The sequence below is a fragment of the Acipenser ruthenus genome, chromosome 10 (assembly GCF_902713425.1).
Source record: "Acipenser ruthenus chromosome 10, fAciRut3.2 maternal haplotype, whole genome shotgun sequence".
Taxonomy (NCBI): Eukaryota; Metazoa; Chordata; class Actinopteri; order Acipenseriformes; family Acipenseridae; genus Acipenser; species Acipenser ruthenus.
In genome coordinates this window covers 16,538,638-16,555,274 of record NC_081198.1, presented here as the reverse complement: position 1 = coordinate 16,555,274, position 16,637 = coordinate 16,538,638, and the positions used below count along the sequence as shown (strand labels likewise).

At 34.6% G+C, this 16,637-nt stretch overlaps 1 protein-coding gene across 20 annotated transcripts in view; it reads right to left on the bottom strand.

The window, feature by feature from the left end:
• adgrl2a (adhesion G protein-coupled receptor L2a) overlaps positions 1 to 8,872 on the bottom strand; it is a 104,432-nt gene extending 95,560 nt beyond the window's left edge. For 5 of the 20 annotated variants that reach the window (XM_059031876.1, XM_059031878.1, XM_059031880.1 and 2 more), the window contains exon 1: positions 8,051 to 8,872. The gene's annotated coding sequence lies outside the window, so the exon portion shown is untranslated. The remainder of the gene's footprint in view (positions 1 to 8,050) is intronic. The other 15 variants (XM_059031883.1, XM_059031882.1, XM_059031881.1 and 12 more) reach the window with 7 other exon arrangements.
• Between the last annotated feature and the right edge of the window lie 7,765 nt (positions 8,873 to 16,637).

Sequence of the window (16,637 nt, the reverse complement as noted above, 5' to 3'; positions counted from 1 at the left end):
CACTTGCAGAGACAGCAGCAGGTGCAGAGCCGCCAGTTGCGTTGTTGATACCGGCCTTCTCAGTGGTCGAGATTAAAATCACAGATGTGGTAATTCAAGTTAATGGTTTATATACTGACTACAACAATGTTTCTTTTGTGTTAACAGCCCTTGGCAGATTACAAACCACTGGTAAAATTATTCCACAACGAACAGAAAAGTCAGTCAGATAAAGAAGTCAGCTTGTTTCTTATATCAACTACATGCTTAAACAGTAACCTAACAAGTAATTAAGAAAATATTTTATGACAGTTGGCCTAAACCTCCTTATTTTTACATAGACAATATATGCACATTCCAAGGATCTCAGATGTTCTTAACAACAAGTCTTACTGATTTTTTTTTTTATATATTAAAATTCTATGTTGTTGTTTTTCCTTAAGCAACCCAAGTAATTGAACAAATCTACAGAGACTGACAATCACTACACTTCACATTAACCTATCTACGAACACAGGATGCATTAGTTTATCAAACCGCATTTCTTTGTAATTATAAGCAAATTGTATTTAAGTTTGCTACGAGCCTCCAAAGAAATCAATGGAGTTTGGCTGCAGGCTGCATTTTACCTGCATGTGGTAGTCATTGTGTGCACTTCTAATAGTGTGTAGCGTTCTTTATTATTATGCATTGGAAATAATTATTTAGTAAATAACAGACTAGTGTGGATAGACTGCTTCCAGGCTCAAAGCAATAAACCTTGATGAAAAAACAAAACAGCTATATGTGCACCATTTCGCATCCTCTGGAATACTCTTGCGGCTCTAATTAGGATTATGAGATGCTGTACAGGACATACAGCTCTTTAAGGACCGACTGGCCATCATTATTTGTTAAGCAGCATGTCACCGCTTCGAAATTGCTTCTTTTTTTTCTCGAGCATACACAGATGTATTTCTGGGGATACCTATCGTAGTGCATTATTCACACAGTGGTAATGAAGTTCTGCAAAAGCACAGGATATATTTAAGAGACAGACGCAGGCCTCACAGTTTGACTTCAGGGAACCTGAGCAGGTTATTAGGATCACAGTCAAGCAGGGAAAGAAAAGAAGCTACATTCAAATGTAAATGCGTTTTCAGGAAATTAACTGTTTTTGCTAGTTAGTAGAAAACAACATTCTTCAGTGTCTAGGTAATAATAACCTAATCACATGACCAGTGAACTGCATAACAGCTCTTTAAAAGTTTACCACTTCATAGATTATCATGTATTTATTACTACTGAATAAGTCACATGTGTGAGTCAGGACTGTAGGAGAAATAATGCATTCTTTAATATTAATTTAGTCATAGCACTTTAGAGAAATACTGTATAAACAAAATTATAAAAGATTTCCCGGTCTTGATGATAAACATATATATATATATATATATATATATATATATATATATATATGGACTGGAGAAGAGGCTCATAGTGGGAAACTATGGCACCCTGAGGGAAGAACTATAGTTATGAAGAGTCAAGGTTTCCTATTAATTAAAGCTACTAAAACAACAAATTAAGAAATTGGTGTAACCTACTGAGTATCAGGCATGTAATGTGTTAATACTAATTATATAAAAATAATAAATACTAATAATAAATAACACATTAAAAAAACAGAATAGTTTTACCAGTCCATGTATTTTCATTAATTCATATTTCAAGTGTCATCTTCCTCTTGGTTTTCAATCCTTTCCAAGAGAAACACGTCACAGCATTTCTACTTGCTTCCCACTTTTGATAAACTGCCGACGATGTGGGTTGGAGAAAAAAAAAACAACAAAAAAAAAAACACTGAGATTTTTCCCTCTAGTCTGACTTTACAACCAAGAGCAGTCAAAAACTAAAAGCTCACTGCACCGTCTGTAAATGATTCTCCTGCATGTTTTAAAATAGAGAAGAGGTGCAAGTTGTCTGAGCGACAAACAGAAGGAGCTCACATTTAGCTTTGCAACGATGCTATATTTCCTTGGCAGGCTGCTACAGGCTTCGTATCTGAGAGCCAGGCTACACTTTCGGCAGTCATGACTGGTGCCCAGTAACAAGTGTTTATTTTAAGCTCTGCCTTGCAGGCTTACTTATGTGACACTTCAATGGAAAATGTTTCACAACACAGATGCAGCTCAACAGTGAGAATCCATATCTTGTTTATCAAAAAATCTGAATGTATTGTGGCACAGCAGACATGACTATTATCTAATGAATAAACATTATCCATTCCCACCGCCAGATGAAGGCAGCTTAGTGCCTTTAATGCTCAGGTATTGTCAGATATATTTCACATACTTCTAGCTGATTTCTTTTGGAGGGAAGAACATTTCCCATAAAGGCATATATGATTGTACAGCAGATTTATTCTGGCTATTTAGATGCTTTTCATGTATCTTGGCAAACTTCATTTTAACTCCTCATTGTGTTACATAGTGTTGATATTGGCGCAGTGCATCATAACAGAAGGAAATACTTGAAAATGTCAATCATTTTCCTTAACATGAATGAATAAATGAATATATAAATACAAAATAAATACAGATCAGTGTTATTTTTCCGGGTTTGAGGAGATGTAAATTAACTTACTTGGTGTATCAAATTCTTCCACAAGTCAACCAGAAAACTTACTATACTGTTTCTATTTGTGATATTCATAGTTGACATTTACAGCCAATAACTGGTTATTTTTTGCACTGTTATGTTTATACATAATCAAAGAAATTCATCCAAGTAGTTGAAAAATATGTCAAAAAGCAGCCTCTGGATCAGTGTAGTCTAAATAGTACTGGCGATTTAATATTACACACAGCAGTCAGTGGTTTACAGGATTACAGCTTGGGGTACATTTACAGGAGACTACAGTATCCTTTGTTTGTAGCGTCTTTGTTTATCGGTATGATTTCCTTGAAAAAGAGTGCCTTCCATCGGCCTTTGATGTTAATGCTGAACATTAAACTCCTACAATGAATAGCTAACTTCCTTCTGAAAGAAACATGGCTAGATACAACAGAGGATAATGACAGTCATCTGCTGTTAAGCATGGTTTGAGGGGATTCTGAAAATTTCATAATTGAATGTTAATCTCCTAAAATATGTAAACTATCCACCAGATGGGATTAATGTCCTTCCCAATGCTTCACCTGGCTCTGCAAGCGATATTTACCATCATTTACCATAAGTATCCTATTACAAATGAAGTCTCCTTCTCTGATAATGAAACATATATGAATCTGCACAACCAACGCTTGTACCGGGTACTATTTGTTGTTTTGGTTAACTTCCAACAAAATGTGTCCAGTTAAATTGAGGTAAAATTTAGGTTTGCACTAATACTTGTGTCTTGAATGTCATACTGTATTTAAAACAAGGTGCTCACATTTCCGCTGGCTGTAATATTACACAGACACCTCTAAATTATATACATAAAAAAAGCATGCTCTTGGAAATATGTTTCTTCCATAAGTTATCATTTCATTTTTTTCTAAATAATAAAAATAAAGGCTAGTTTTAAATTAAATTGTGCTGCAATGAAAAATACTGACTATACAGTACATACAATGGGCCCTTCAGCTACATGAAATGATTTTGTCTGCCTGCCACACACCAAATAACCCCCTGGGTTGCAATTGTTTGCCACACAACCCAAAGACTAACCTCTTTTATCCCTGTCTCAGGGCATTAATGTCGCAATCGGATAGTAATAAAGCACGCAGGAAGATTTAGGTAGTTTGAGAGGGGTGGGGATCTGCCTACTGCTGAGGAATAATTTGGCAATGGAATAGAAACACATGTTTGATGAAAAGGCTCTTGTGGTCCAATTCAAGAGTGAGGAAACATCCACTCCCCCCTGTGTTTACTGATTGCTAATTGTGAAAGTCATAAAAAAGACATTCTGGAGCAAGCTCAACACGGCGGATGTGTTGCCTCAAATTTGCCGTAGCTATTTTAAAGGGCTTGTTTACTCTCTGTGATGGTGGGCAGTTATCTACACAGCGTGGCTCCCAAAGTTGCTGTAAAAGAGGAAAGCAGAAATCATTGATTTACATTTACCCCGCCTAACCACAAAATCCTTCTCTCCAGCCAGACCTATCTGCACTTCCCAGTTTGTTTCCTGTTGTCAAGAAAAACACAGCTGACAAATTAACCTGCCGTGATTGAAAATATTAGGTGAAGTACTAACTGCAACACTTTAATTTTTCTTTAAGTGGGCCAACATTGTTGCATCTACATGTAGAAAATAGTTAATTCACCTCATTATATACCTTCCTTTTTTTGTGCCAAATTCATGTCCTGCGTGGTGTGAATATAAGTGCTACACATCCAAGGCATCTACAGATTATTCCAAATAGCACAGTGGCTAATGTGCTTTTTTACAGCACTCTGAATTCAGAACAGCCTAGTTAACAACGACCTAAGTGTGATAATGGCAATTACGTCGATATGTGGTCCTTTGACACCACAAAAAGCTTCTTATTTAGACTACTGATGACACTGGTAAAATAAATTCCTGGGAAATAACTTAAAGCTACAGTATTCTGAATTGGACAGCCAACCGGCTAAAAAAAAAAAAACCTGAAACTGAATCTATCACCATAATTCAAGTTCTAAAGTCCCTTACATGTGTCATTAGTTGCAGGATACTTATATAGTAAATACTCAAATAATTGCTAGGGTTCAGCACTTTATGTGTGAGTCAAAATCTAGATAAATACAGATAATGTCTACTAGAATATATTATTAAACTTCCACAGACACTGAACTTGCTGTAGGCTGCACCATCTGCTTATTAACACCCACATTATTAAAGAATATCTTCATTAATTGGTAAATCCTACCCAAGCCAGATTGGAGTATTGATTTTTAAGAGGAATAAAAATAGAAGCCGAGATATCCCTCTTACTCAAAGATAAACAGCAGCTGCAGTTCGAGGCAAATAAATGCTTTACAAATCTCCGCATTCAAAAGCTTATGGCTTTTTCATGAAAGGTAATATATTTGGCTCAACCAAATAACTAAAAATCATATATGTGTGTCTACAGGAATAAACATCGTTAAATCGTAGAAACAGGTTCTAAAGCACGGTTTTATTAAAACCGGATTGAGTTTAGGTCAGGAATGCAAGAATCACAGCAGGGCTACAAAAACTGCATGGAATGTCATTTTGGATCCCACTATTTTATTTGAAACCGATGATGACTAAAATAAAGGTCATTCTCTGGTGAAAATTTGCAATGGTTTGCCTGTATCTGACTACAAAAAAGAAAAAGTTGTTTTTAAAGTTAAGCAATTAAGACCTCTAATCCTTCTCTGAAAAAAAAAACACACACCCTGGATCTTTGTTGTACTAGTAGCAAAAGAGAAGATAGGTTTTCAGAAAATTATGAGCAATTTTAAGAAGACTGTAACGCAGTTGAAGATCTTGAAAATAAAAGAAGACACATGAGACTTCTTTAGCTAAACCACTTCAAATGGACTTAATATGTTTTTCTTTTCAACATTTCAACGACAAAGTTCACAAATGACTGTAATTCTGGTAATTATTTGCTTTCCCACAAAGTCATCTAGGTAAAAAAAAAAATGACAACCCTCACTAATTAAAAAAAAGGTCACACATTTTCAAAAAACTGCTTATATGGGATCCTCAGCATAAATTAAATAAGTGACCCTCAGCACAAATTAATTGTCCCCACACACATTATTACAAAATAGTGAAAGTGTAGAAACAGCCAGTCCACCTCCCTATTTTATCCTTTTACAATCTCCCTTGCCCTTTCGGCCTGAGCTTTATTGCAAATGGGAGACAGGCTGAAGTCTTCTCAATTGAGCTGGATCTGTGACTACTTTGATATGCTAATCGATTCCGTCAAACAGTAAGAATTCGCACTTGCATTAATTCAAACAATTTGCGCAGAATGATGTGAAATGGCACCTCTTTTTTAGGGAAACAGAACAAAGGGAGTGAATCACAGTGTGGCCAAAGAAATCAAACAACAGAACATTTGTTCTGCTGAATTCCTCCCTTCACTCAAATGCTGCACTGTTTTTTTTTTCTTTTAAACGTCTGTTGTGCGGCACAAATTTAAAATAAATGTGCCATCATTTTACCTGGGAGCCACAAAACCTCAAAATGTTTTATTTTATCAAGTCATCTGTGGAGTACAATTATGAAAGCAACTGTAACATTTGATAAAATAACAAATAAAAACATTTCACGACAAGTCACATTTTAAAATGTTATTTTTTTCAAATTCTGCTATTACTTTAAATAATGCAGATACTGATAAAGCATTTTGTTACACATAAGAGTTTTGTTTTAGAGTAAGCTAATGTATATTAAACCCATTATATTTAGCAAATGTGTTGTTTTTAAAGTAATTTTAGAATTTTAAATGGTTTTAAAATCTCAGTGCTGTCATTTTTATTTTATTTTACATTTTTAGGTTATAAGAACTGTTATTCCAGTTCTAGTTAACACAATTTAATTATATATATTTTCTATACTCTTCATATTTAAATAACAATGGGCTTTGTGTAGTTTCTATCAGTTGCAAATCCAAATCTTTACTTTGTTGTGGAGTTTCTTCAAATGTATCTTAACTAAAAACGTAAATATGTATGGATTGTTTTACTGATAATCATTAAATTTGTGAAACAAAACATTCAAAAGAAATATTGCATTATTTTGTAAATTTACAGAAAATCAGATACCCTTTGAAATAACAATTTAAGTCTAATAAACCTAACCATGTATATGCAGCTGCTTTCATCCAGAATAAATGCTGAAAAGTATACATGACTGCTTTTCACATCAACCAGTACATATTACACAGGCCTCGGTGTCATTGCGTGCATTTATGCCACAAGGCGTAAAGGAATATATGGATTTGAGCTGCACTTTTACGTCAACATCAGCAGTTTCGCTATTCAATTTACAATCATGTAAACTTCAAGATAGCATTTTCACAAATAATACTCCTCTCTACCGGTTTACACATGGCTGCCGTGAAGCATTTGCATATTTGTAAATACATGTCCAGTGTCAAGATCTAATTTGTACTGCTGCTCTGCGTTATTGTATATTATAGCTCTTTCAAACATGCGCTGACCTATGTTTACTATTTAGACAGCATATTTAAAAGCTGGATGGGAGAACTGCTCTTTTTAAACACCAAGCTTAGCAGACATACAAAAAAAGGTTTTTAAAAAAAGCACACACTATATAGCTGGTGATATATAATATGCTGGGTTTCCCTTAGAGTATAGAATACTTAGGTATAGGCCTTGGATAGATAGTCTGATCTGAAATAGCTAGCCTTTTGAGCTATTTTTTTCTTTTAAACATACACTCACAGACAAACACAGTGACTCCTGCATCTTCCCCTGACACACTATAATATTTAGAAAACCAACAGTTATTCCACACTTTGCTTGCCATAACTTTAAAAGCATGAATTCCAATTAAATGGTGCTTTACTTGTTCTGGTTCATATGAAAGCTAGATCCCCCCCCCCCCTAATCGTTTCCATTCATTCGGACTCCGTGAAAGAGGGCTGCCTACCAAATCAGTCCACATCTGGTTGTGTTTTGATTTACCATTTTTTCAATTAAGCATGGCACCCCTTGGATCATTTTAATTACTTCGAACAGGCCGGTTCTGTTCATTTTTAAAACATAATTCATGTTGAAACGTGCTTATTGTTTCTTTTTTTATCTGTTTGAAACCTTAAAGTTGTCCAGCGCCTGTCTGATTTGTTTAGTACCAGAACTACTTCCACATATACCTTCAGAGAATGATGAATGGTTTAAAGAGTACCAATGTCAGTAAAAAGGAGCTTGCAGCTGTCTAAACTGAGCAAGGAATTTGACAGTATTCCTTAGTTTAAGTCTCCCCCAAAGTTAGGTTCCAATAACATGGCTAGACCCCTTCACTTGGTTAAAACATTTTAGACACACACAAAAGCAAACCAAAAAAAAAGACAACCACCACCAAAAAAAAGAAAAGAAAAAAACATGCTCTTGTTTTGATTCTTACCTTTATGAAAATTGGTAAAAGAAAAAATGTTGATTTTTTATGAAAGGCAGTTTCAGTCAGACAATCAAGCAAAGTAGAAGGCAGGCAAGCTTGTAATAGGAACTCCAATGCAGCTCAATGCACAGTATGAAGTATGAAAGCGAAGCTCTGCAGCTCTGTTGCATGCTCCAGTTATCTGGGACAGATAGTGCTTTATCAGGCAGCAGGTTTCTCTTCAAGTCAACACATTCCCGCAGTTTGAATACAGTGTCTCCAGGTACTAGTGAATCTAGAATGAAGAAGTCCTTATTCTGGCTCTCTTACTGCCAAATGAAAAAAAAAAACTGCTGGAGAAACAGTAGCAAAAAGGAGCTATGGTAAGCTCAGAATTTCTTAAATGAAAGCCTTTTCCCCTGCCTTTCAGTCTGCTGATGTGAATCCAGTCTGTATTTCCCTGGTTGACAGTGAGGCCTTAAGCATGATACAGTTTCAGCTCCTAACATTTGAGAAGCTCCTCTTCACAAGGCTCTGAGAATGGCTTGAGACGAAGCAAGCGGCCAGTAAACAGTGCCAGTGCAGAACAAAAAAAAAAGCTGAGTGAATTGTATGCAGGCTTCCCTTCTGCATGAGTGAGCTTTGAATGAGTTGCAGCCAAGACCTGACAGAGATTCTCCCACCAGCACTGGACTGGAGTCTCCCTTCTCAAGCTCCAAAAGCAACTAATCATATAAACATTATCATATACAGCAAGACTAAATCTCAGCTGCTTTTTAGCCCCGGCTGTCGCAAAAAGAAGATTACAGACAACAGAGCACAAAAGCGAAGCAGATTATCTATAAATATATGCCACTATTGGCCATTTCCCACTCCATTTCAACTGCCACATGCCCTGATTTTTGGGCTTGAGCGGCTCAATTTCTCTCACAGTAGGCAGTCCACCCTGCTCAACCAATGATTGAAGACCTATTCTTACAGTAACACCAGAGTGCTACAGAAGAAAAAAAAAGAGCAGATCCCTTTTTTATCCAGCTGGACTCAATAAATACTGAAAAGGCATTGCACCAATGCTGAGAGGAAAACTGAGCCACCCGCCACAGAGGAGCTGTGGCTCAGACAATCACTGACTGATCAATTTGTCATCGTTCATTCCAGGCACAGATATTCATTTATTTTACTGTACTCAAACATGTCAGAAAAGTACTGTATGTCTCACAGCCCTCGTACTGTAAGAAAGTTTGGTCACACTGTTTTAAGCAGCACTTTTTGTTTATTAACTGTTCACAACAACTTACAATAGTGTTGCTCATTTTTTGTTACCTGTTAGTTAATATATGGTAACCTATTTATAATTAATAAAACAGTTTAGCAAACATCAGATCCAGACAATATTAATCAAAAAGGGTTCAAATACATTTGCTTGACAGGGACTTTTAAAAATGTTTCGATCGGGTTTAATTTCATTACACCCTTTTTATTAGTATATACATAGGTTAAAATTGAACATTTGCTAATATTTAATAAAATAAAAAGGCCCCCTTAAAATAAAACCTTCCTGTAAGTTATCTACTGAATCACAGCATTATGTGTTCATTGTCATCAAAATGCAAATAACATTACAAAACATCGCAAATGATAATTCATAATTATTTTGTGCTGGAATTCACAAACTGGATCTTAAATTTTATTTTAAAAATGATCTCTATATTTGTGTGTTCCATATGCTGCCCCACAAATCACACTTTTCCTTTTTAATTCTCTGAAAAAGAGCTAATTTGTAACAAGCTGTTTTCTGTAAAAGAAAACAGCATACATCATTTCACACTGACAGAGCTATATTTTAATGAACCAGCACACTTTTGTAAAAATCTATGAATACCCACAAGCATTTTATTTCTCAATGAAACCATGATCTACTTCTATTTTAGTATCCATATGTTCACTAACAGTAAAAAAAAAAAAAAAAAAAAAAAAAACAGAAAACAACACAAATGTAAATCCCTGGGATTACTACTCTGACTGGAGCTTTATGTCCAAATGCGCTACACTGGGCAAAGAGTTGGCATACACCTGGCTTTAATAAAAGGCTACTTGCAACTGTTAAGGGGAAATGTTAATTTAAGTAAAATTACCCAGGTGAAGGTGAAAGGATGAATGGGGCATACTTATGTTTTCATAAGCATAATTTTACATAATAATAGATATTTTGCTATACAATAAGAGAAAACAGATGTAATAAAGGTCACCCAATTGCAGAAATTCATATTTTGTGAAATAATGTTTATGTATAAGTACTACTGAAAGTAATAACACGTGTGGTTCCTTTAAACCAAACCTTTAAGGTCTCAAACCTCTATATCTTTAATTCATATGTTTTTTTTTATGTGTCCATGTGTACTTTGGAGCCTACTCAGTAACCATTCTCGCTTTAATAATTGTAATTTTTATAATATCATAAGCCAAGCAGACGGTGATCATACAGAACCCTTTTGATATGCAGTTACATTGTACTTTCATGGCATTACCGGACTTATGGAATTCTTTTAGTGCCAAGGAAGAATACAATATAGGATTACAAAATACAAGTAAACCCAAAGAGGCTGTCAGCTACCCACACAATATGGTATTCACATAATGCTTTACACTCCCTGTCTGTATTCAAGAGATTTGCCGTACATATTATGCATAGGAAATTGCCAAACATATTAGGAAAGTCACTCATAGTACTTGCAAATGAAATTGATGATATATTTCACGGTCTACCTTGGAAACACAAGTTGCATTTGTTTTATGTTAAATCATTCTCTAACCGGTCGTGACAATTTCACTTCAAATAAACAGAAGGAATGCATTACCTCCGTGGCTAGCAGAGATTGATGGGCTTCAAACATTTTAACCAGACTTTATTTTTCAACCATTGGAAAACTATGTTTTCAATTTAGATTTACTTCATGGAAATGACTTTCATTTCATCCAACAAAATTATGTTTGTGCATTTTTTTTACTTTTTATTTTTTAAGTTGATAAGTCACGGTGTTGGCAAACCTAACACTGGAATTCATGAAATTAAAGTTATTTCTCGGACAACAAAGGCATGTGTTGAAGTAAATACCAATTCTTAAGGCAGGGTGTTTGTTTGTGTAGCTATCCTATACGTAAACCGTAGATCCTATTGGTTAAAAAAAGAAAAAAATTATAATCTGAATAATAAACACAAAAAGTATGAGAAGGGGGGAAATTATAGCAGCACTTTAAATGTCCAAATGCACCTGTTCAACTGGAAAGTCCTAACATCATGCTTTTGTATTATAATCCTGAACGAATGTGAATGCATTAATTGTAATCTTTATCTGAAACCATTTCAAATTCCAAGTAACTGTTATATTAATAAATATTACTATTAATGGTTCCATCCGTGAAGCTTTTCAGTTCCACTTCAATTAATGTTTTTAATCTAAAAGGGGGGGGTGGGGGGGTGGGTGCTTTTTTCCCTTTAGTAGCCAGATGGACTACCACTTGCTTACTTGCTGTCAAGCTATTATTTAGAATTCAGAAAAGTAATACACACTCCACGGAGTGGAAATGTTCCTAGATTAACCTTGTGTGCACTCATAATATGTTTTGGGCAGCTTTGTCATTGAACACTTTAGTTTCTGAAATCCCTGGTGTACATTGATCCAGACTACAGATTGTCAACAGGTTCAGGTTGCTTTTGCCAAAAAACAAAACAACACAATGTGTGGTTATAAATATTCACTAGTTGTTATTCCTCATTGACATTAATAAAGAACTTTTTTTTCTGAACCCATTATTAGAGTTTAGGCTTGGAAATGTATATATTTTTTATTTTACATATTAACAAGGCTTAGACTAAATCTTTAGTGTGACCTTTTGGGACAACCAATTCCCAGAGGAAAAAGCCAATCAGTCTACCAATCGTAACACCACCATAATAGCTTAGTTAATATTTATGTAGCCATGGGCAACAGGGCAACTTGGAGTTGTGACCTGTATCTAAGTTCTCGTCTGGCTCAAACAGCTGCCTTTCCAGACCAGTTATCGAAAGACTGTGCATTTAGGGAAGCAATTATATTTGTTACCCTCTGTATTAAATACTTCTATTTAGTCTCTTGGTTTAATGGCAATTTTGCTAAAGCTATTCTCTCTCAAACCCCACAAATATTTGTTAATCCTACTTCAGGGTGGATCTGTAAGAAGCCGTAACTTCCTGCCATATAAACAGAATTGATTTCACTTGAGATGAAAAGGTTAGGTAAACAGTTGACTAGATTTTTTTAGGAACCTTCCATTACCAAATGTTGTAAAGATTCTATCACTTAGGAGAACAGCTTCTGGAAGAGGCTACTTTTTTTCCTCCCAACATTTTACTTAAAAGCATTCTGTCTGTCTCACTCTGCCGATCTGTAAAATGTTGTGTTCCCAATATTGACTGTTTAGTGTTTCACCTGGTTAATCAAAGTAAGGCAAAGGGCAGTATCACTAAAGCAACATTCAGTGCTCTTAGTTTTATTATACACAGTTATAAAAATGTCTGCTTAAATCTCTAAGTGTAGTTTTAAATCTCTTACTCCTACCAATGACAAACCAAAAAGCAATTTTCAGTCTGCAAATGAGAGCTGTAATCTTCTAGGAATAAACAAACCATTGGATCCACGAGTGCTTGGTGTACAGCGGGATTAATCATTAAAGACTGTTGCGATGAGTATAAAAACCCATTCCTGTGAATCTGTTCCTTGTTTCCTTGAAATTAAAGGAATATCATTAGATAGTGTCTGTAAGTTGCTTAGGGTTGTTGAATAGATTTCTTTCCAGCATTCAGATTTGCAATAAGCTTGTGATTATTATTATTATTTTTTTTTGCATGTGTTTTTCATTTAAAATATATACAGAGTTTGTAAAAGGCTATTTCTTTGTCTGATGTTCGTTTTTTGGTCACAGTTTGAATCTCTAGCCTGCAAAACAAAGGGTATTTGTTGTTTTAAAGATGTTACACTTTCAGTTGCAGAGTACATAATTACTATGGTAACTATAGTGCAATTAAAGTACAGTAAGGGAGAACAAAGTTCACTTTTTAAAGCATGGCACATGTCCAGCATTTTCAATAAGAAAATTACTACATTATATGATTCCTATAACTGGATCATTAATGTAAAAATATAATTTTTTATAACCACCACTTAATACAAAATAAAAGGATGTCATTAATAATTACAGTAGTTAGTTACCAAGTAATGCTTATTATCATTGGATTTCAGTACAATGATCCTATAATTACATTTCAGTTTCCAAAACAGCTCAGTTATTACTATGTAATGTGTACCCATGTTGTATAAATCTGTTTTGTTTCCCAGGCTACAACTCAAAATCAGTTTGTAACCTGCTCCTGCTGCAAGTAAGCAGGGGCATGTTTGTCTCACAGAGTAGCATAATGGCAAGCACTGCTATCAAGAAACTACCACTGGGAATGTAAACAGTGTTCATAAGAATGTGGAAGAATGTAGTTAACAGACACCATTAAAGGAATAACTTTTTTTTTTTACTTCAGCATACTTCACTCCTAAACTTGTCAGGTTGAGAGTTATAGAAATTTTAAATTTGAGGTGTTTTGTTTAGAAATATGTATTTAAACCAAATATGTAAAACTAAAAGTCATTCTGCGTCATTCTGTGGAAAGGAAAATCATATTGCAAGCTCTTGGTAGGATGTTATATTAAGCCTTTTAAATGGAGTGCTTCACATGCTGTAGATGTACAACACACAACAATTAGCTTACTGATCAATAACAGAGTGTGCGTCAGAGTGTTTTAAACCATTTAAGATCGATAAAAAAACGTTCAAACTTTCTATTTCTATCTAGAAACCATTGCACTATTGCAGTTGCTTTTGAAAGGGACACATACATACTAACATGATAAAAAAAGGATTTTGTATAAAGTGATTAAGGCTTGCTAACTTTTTTCACAAATATAGTTTCACTTAATTAACAAATCCCTCTAATTGGCCCATAGTGTCTTATTACTGGGTTAAAGTCCAGTGAAATAGTTATCCTCATTTTGTAAAAATTAAAAAAATCAAAAACAATGTGAACGTGTCCAGATTTTCTAAGCAGGTTTTACATGCAGGAAGTCATTTAAAAAAAAAAAATTCAAACGCCCTGAGCTTTACATTACATGAAATCTGTAAAGAGTTACCACAGGTCCACACTGGCCTCTGGCTTGCACAACTGTCAAATTGCTGCTTGAAAAAAAACAAGCTATATAAACAAATCATTTCAGCAAACGTCCTGTAATGTAAACACTGAAGTACCCAATTTCAGTTTAATAAGCTCTACATTTTACATCGGAATGGAGTGTAGAATCGAACGTTCTAAAAAAAAAAAAAAAGAAAAAAAAAGGTATTTCTTAGTTTCATGTTTTTTTTTTTTTTCATAGTTCGTTTATAGAGGGAGAAATTACCTGACAGCCTGCTTTCCAACAGGAAAATAAATGTAACGGTTGATGTATTTAAACAAGGCTTCAACAACTTTGTAGTCATTGTTTACTTAATTTAAAAGTAAGTTCAAAGTTTATAAAGCATCATGTTAAAGAGCAATAAAGAGCTATAACTGAAATCTACCTACTGCATTTTTTTAAGGTGATGCAGTAAATTCAGGAGATATAAATGATTTATACTAAAAAAATAAATTTTATTAAGAGCTGTCTGGTCAGAACACATTGTTCATAGTAGCTGGCACATATATTTCCATTTAGATTTCATGTCCTATAAATTACAGGTGTAAAACTCACATTCAAATGCTCTTTCCTTATACTATTAGCATTTGCCAAATGAAAACAGATGTGTATCATGGGTGTCCCATCAAATAGTTGATATATTGTGGCCCACAATAAGCTTGAGCAGAGGCCAGCAGTTCTAATTTCCTTCACTTTACAACAGCGTGTTCTGGGTTGTGTAAACGCCGACACTCCTTTTAAACAAAATGAAAATCAAGCCAGTTGGAATTAGGCACGCTTACCTCTAGGCTAATACAAAAAGAAGAAGAAAAAAACATGTGGAACAAGTTCTTAAATTTATGAATGTTTAGTTTTAAACCCAATTACTATAAACAAAGTACCTTTACTACCATACATGTTCACATTTGATTTAAACAAATATTACTTGACTACTGCTCAAAAGAGAGACTGTACTGTACTGTATAGTATCCTTATATTATAAAGGACCATATATATATATGTATATAAAATAATTAGAAAGCAATACAAGTTCATTTACTGGTATTGGTAGTTCATAAATACAATAGCTTAGCATCGCAATTTATCTATTTTTAAAACATTTATGAATGTTTTAAGAAGAATTTCACCATGGGTTTTCATATCTGACTTTACATTTCACTTTCTCGGATAGAGATAGATGACACCTGGTCAGGAATGCGTATTCACCTTAGTTTTCGACTGAGAGAACAGTTAAAACAATCAAACAATCTTGCTCTGAAGATTCCAGTGCACAAATGGCAACCCTGACATCATATTCTGTTATTATTTGACATATTGCTATGCATATTAAAGATTGCTCAATTCATTTTCAAAAAGGCCTGCTCAATTCCAAAGAAACCCTTGGAACCGCACATTTTTGTTTTGTTTTGTTTTTAAAACAGCAGGCACGCAAGCACAGACGCTTTGCGGCGATGGTTACTTCAGGTTATGCTTTTTAAAGAACCTTTTAAATTTTATTGTGCCACAAAATACGCCGAGTAGGAAACATTTATTTTAGTGAGCACTTGACCTTTTTCAAATGCTTTTCAGCAAGGAGGTAAAAAGATGCAGGTCTAATAACATGTCTGCTTTTAGTTATGAGGGTGTTGTTTTCGGGTGAGTTGAGAAACGCTTGCCTTTAGTTGTAGCCCACATGCCTTCAAAAATCACTCATTAGAGGGTCAGATAGATTTAAAAAATGTCATTTAGTGGGCTTGTGGTGCATTTCATCATTATTGCTCAGAACTGCTTTCAAGACAGAAAATAATTTTTTAAGCAAGGCGGGAAGGATTTAACCTATACTCTATGTGCAAGAAAAAATAAAAAAATCAATGTTCACTACAAAAATTAAGATCACTTGTGCGACCTTAAAGAAACATTTTATACCCACTACTTTTACATAATGTTTTATCTCTTCGTTATCCCATAACATGTGTGCTTAATCATCACATATTCTTGTTTTTGCACTGGTTATTTCTTTAATTAAGTCAGGGCATTTTACTTTTGGAGCTGAACCTGAGCAAGCTGGAATAACTCAAATTAAGTCATTATAGAAATTAACAATAGTAAATATTTAAGAAAATAACTATTTTGGGGAGAAAAAATTACTGGTGTGCACCCCTAGTGGTCATTTCTATTATGGCATCATTAGAGAAATACCACCTTGCTCAAGCGTCCTCAGAGACAAAAGGAAATAGTAATACATGATGATTAAGAACAAATGTCAGGGGATACTTTTGAAATATATACACATATTGTACAAATTCAGAAGTTATAAAGTACAAACAATTTACAGCCTGTAGCATACTGCACACTAATCCTGTACCCAGTACTGGATTTTA